The sequence below is a fragment of the Rutidosis leptorrhynchoides genome, chromosome 6, assembly GCF_046630445.1.
Source record: "Rutidosis leptorrhynchoides isolate AG116_Rl617_1_P2 chromosome 6, CSIRO_AGI_Rlap_v1, whole genome shotgun sequence".
NCBI lineage: Eukaryota > Viridiplantae > Streptophyta > Magnoliopsida > Asterales > Asteraceae > Rutidosis > Rutidosis leptorrhynchoides.
The window spans coordinates 335,378,840-335,384,093 of record NC_092338.1 but is presented as its reverse complement, the minus strand read 5'-3'; positions in this window follow the sequence as shown (position 1 = coordinate 335,384,093).

Sequence of the window (5,254 nt, the reverse complement as noted above, 5' to 3'; positions counted from 1 at the left end):
CATAATTACTAACCATTTTACCACTATTAATATTATTTTGGTTTTATTATAAATACAATTATTAACCAACAAATGATATGTATATATATGTGTTAAAAATATTTAATACATATAACATAAAAATATTAGTATTAGTAACACTTTTGTAACTATTAGTATTATTATGTTTATTATTAAACAAATGTATCAATAATAACAATATCATTATTTTTATTAGTATTATCATTTTTAATAAAGTTATTATTATTATTATTATTAGTAAATCACTAATATCCTAACTATCTTAAACAGTAAAATTAATATTTTTACAAGTACTATTATTAATATTATTGTTACTATCACTAATAGGGTTATTGTTAACATATGTGTATTATTAATGTTATTATCATTATTTTTATTAATATTATCTTAGCATAATAATACTACTTTTTTGATAAACAAACTAAATACATACATAAATATACATATTTAACACATATGACATAACAAAATTTAATATCTTTATATACAAAATGAACATATATATATATATATATATTATTAACATAAAAATAATATAACTAATACATATATATATATATATATATACATATATATATATATATATGTATATATATACATATATATATATATATGTATATATATATATATATATATACATATATATATACATATATATATATATATATATATATACATATATATATATATATATAGTGTGTGTGTGTGTATGTGTGTGTTCAATTACAACTATGAATATTAATAAATATACAAATGATATAGGTTCATGAATCCGAGGCCAACCCTACATTGTTCAGTTGTTCAATATCGTCATATGTATGTATTTTTACTACAAAATAGAGTATTGTGAGTTTCATTTGCTCCCTTTTTAAATGCTTTTGCAATATATATTTTTGGGACTGAGAATACATGCGCTGCTTTTATAAATGTTTTACGAAATAGACTCAAGTAATCGAAACTACATTCAATGGCTGGATTATTAAAACGAATATGCCCCTTTTAGCTTGGTAGCCTAAGAATTAGGGAACATCACTAATTTTGAGAATTAGTGCACCCCTAATTGACGCGAATCATAAAGGTAGATCTATCGGGCCCAACAAGCCCCATTCTGGAATTTAGAATGCTTTAGTACTTCGAAATTATCATGTCCAATGGGTGTCCTGGAATGATGGGGATATTCTATATGCATCTTGTTAATGTCGGTTACCAGGTGTTCACCATATGAATGATTTTTATCTCTATGCAGTTTGCGAAATGCCTAATGTGAGATGTTACTTATGAAAAATGAAATCTTGTGGTCTATTAAAATGATGAAAATGAATGATTATGATAAACTAATGAATTCACCAACCTTTTGGTTGACACTTTAAAGCATGTTTATTCTCAAGTATGGAAGAAACCTTCCGCTGTGCATTTGTTCATTTTAGAGATATTACTTGGAGTCATTCATGACATATTTCAAAAGACGTTGCATTCGAGTCGTTGAGTTCATCAAGATTATTATTAAGTCAATTATAATTGGATATATTATGAAATGGTATGCATGCCGTCAACTTTCGATGTAATGAAAGTTTATCTTTTAAAAACGAATGCAATGTTTGTAAAAATGTATCATATAGAGGTCAAGTACCTCGCAATATAACCAAATGTAATGTATTCGTCCAGATGGATTAGGACGGGTCATGAAAGTTGGTATCAGAGCGGCGGTCTTAGTGAACCAGGTCTTGCATTAGTGTGTCTAACTGATAGTTGTTTAGATGCATTAGTGGGTCTGGACTTCGACTGTGTCTGCATGTCAAAAGTTTTGCTTATCATTTCGTGTCGAAAATTATTTACTTATCATCCTTAAAGTCTAGACATGTCTTACTGCCTCTATTACATAGACAGTGTATAGATAAATTCATATCTTAGCATATCTGTTATTGTTACCTTTTCCTGATAGCTTTCGTAGATTCCTCCGTAACTTATGTGATTTTAGTATTATATATGCATATGTAAATTATGTATTGCAGGGTACTAATCTACATCCTATAATCTATTTCTTATCGAAAATCCTTCATCTGATCGTACGAGATGAATCCCTCAACCAGTTCGAATTCCTCTGATTCCAATAGCTATTCCGATATGGAGTTTCACCTAAGCTCCGAAAGTAGTGTCACCAGAATGAATCAACCAATTCATCTGATGGGTTCGTAGCCTACTTAATCATTGGAGACAAAAAGAAGGTGATCCTTTCCATCAACCAAATTCACCTCTTGGTGAAGAATCTGAAGCACTTACCGGCGAACCTATCTGAAACACCATTTTCAGCCTCATTTCTAGAGTAGCTCGACACGATTATATTCTATCCACAATTCTAAACCTTATTCATTCGCTCGTCCCGATCGACAATCATCCCGGAATAATGGAAGAAGTCAACGAGCTTCGCTCTCGAGTAATCAATTTGGAAAATGAGGTGCAAAATGTACCAGCTTCAACAACACCACTGGCACCAACAGTACCACCAACAACCCAAGTTTCAACATCACATACCTCAACATCGCAATCTATACCTCGAGCATAATCTTCGTTCTACATCTTGTTCTACATTGGTTATCTTCGTTCTTCATGATGATTATGTAATCTCTAATATTTTAGAGATTATATATTCTTGTTCTAACGATAAATCAAATGAGTTTAATATCATATTGACTCATTAAAAGCATGATTACATCCGAAGAAAATATATATGTATATATGTTTTCATAAAGGTTATAATTAAAAATTCTTTTGTACAAACTGTTAATGGTGAAAATATTTTAATGGGTAGGTAATACCCGAGGAATATTTAGATTTCACATTAATAAGTTACACTGTACATTCTTCGAATCTGATTCAACAGTCATTTACTATCCTACTTACAACCACCGATATACGTATCCATTCACCACAAAATAACCATTTTCATTCAATTTCATATTTGGATTTTGACTTATCAGAATCCAACAAGTGGCATAATGAAGAAAACATTGGACAAAAATAAAATTTGTTAGAAACAAACAAATTAACTATGCGAAATTTTGTTAAGAATCCACGCTAACAAAATCCTAGCTAACTGTTCCTAGCTAACTGTTAATTCCTTATTACATTTTATTTATCGCAATTTATTTCTCGCAATTTAATTATCGCAATTTATTTATCGCAATTTAAATTCTAGCAATTTTATTTATCGTCATTTAATTTCTGTTATTCATTTTACGCACTTTAAATATCGGGACACGTATACAAGGTTTTGACATATCATATCGACGCATCTATATATATTATTTGGAATAACCATAGACACTCTATATGCAGTAATGCTGGAGTTAGCTATACAGGGTTAAGGTTGATTCTCAAATAATATATATACTTTGAGTTGTGATCGAGTCTGAGACATGTATATAATGGGTCACGACACGTATTAATTAATTCGAATATTATATATTAAACTATAAATGAATTGTTGAACTACAAATTGTGGACTGCTAACTGTGGACTAATAACATTGGACAATTAAAACGAATTAAAATATTGACTATAACATATGAAACTAAACATTTCTTCAAGTTTGCTATTTGATTTCATCTTAAACCTCGTTTGTATCTTGACGACTACAATCTGCGTTCAAACCTTTCATGATTCTTGAAAACACCTCAATCGAGAGGAGGAACCAACCGCACTTCATTCTACGGAAGGAAAGATTTATGCATACCGTAATGCACCTAAAAACCCTCGGGACCTAAATAAGAAGTTTAACACGAATCTATAATCCCTTTGGCGTTGTTATTATAACTTTGCAACTCCTGTTCGACATAGCTAATTTTGTCACAGCTTCAGTAAATCAATTTTGACTTTTCATTTGAATAAAATCTATTATAACTTCGATATATAAGTTGCTTTTCGTCATCATTACCGGGGAACCTTTTATATTCCACCACATTAGCATTAAATTTACCAGCAACTTCATTTCCCATTGGCTTAAGTCTTTCCGGAAAAACCATTATATTTGTTCATTAAAACCTTACCATATACTCATCCACATCATACAACGCGAATTGCCATACCAATTACCGAGAATCAGCAATCGGTATCCTGAATCTCGCGGCATTTCTACATCAACAATTATATGTATATATATATCATTTATCTCTTAGAATTATGATCTTCTCTTATGGAATTCAGAAAAACACCCCAAACTATGAATTAGTTCTCCGAATTTTTGGAAAATGCTGATGAAGCAGCAAAAACTGTAAACGACTTTAACCATCGAAAGTTTGATAATAAAGAATAGTATGTTGGCAAAGTTCAGAAAAGTTGGAACTGGAAAATGGGTTGAGCGAACCATGAAGGAGACTCTGAACAAATCACAAGGACTAAAGTTGTACATAAAGAATCCTGATGATTCTGTTTCTGATGAAATCTTTAGCGAATACCTTGCTCCTTAATCTATCAAAATCATCGTGAATGAATTTCTTCATCACAATTTGATTCTAAAATTCTAAGATATTATCGTATCTTTCGTTATAAATATCCTCAATATTTCTGAAGATATCTTCATAAATATTCTGGTCCGATATTAATTATCTCTCTGCGCTATCTGTAATATATCATAAAAGGAAACTATTTTAGTTTCTAAATTTTGAAAAATTCAAACTTAAATTATGAATGTTTTTGAAGTAATGTTGGGAACTGATGCATAAGTTAGTAACATATAATGACACTTGATCAACGTGATTATATTACAATAAGTTATGCTGAGTTTGTAATGGAATGTCATGATTCACAGACCATACCGTCATCATGTGCCATGTTACACGACTCTTACATTCTATCTAATCTATATACATACCAAGAACATATTTTCTTAATAGTTCTATTGTTTCTCTTGAATTCTGGTAATTTAACCAATCAAGATCGTACTATTATAATCTCACTCTTAGAACGTTAGTCTTGTTCATTTGAAACTCCATACTTGCGAATTCTAGATCATTACTCGCTTTACTAGAGGTCGAGAAGAGAATAAAAAGGCAAAGAGCTCCAAAATATAAGAGAAAATATAAAGCCCAAAAACAACACGGAACTCACAAACCGTGGATATTAATACAAATAGAAATATAAAGACACGGTAGAATTAAGAATAGTATCACCCCAAGGTAATAGTAGAAGTAAACAGATTTTTTTGGTGGAAGATTGAAAAGAAGGATGACAGAAT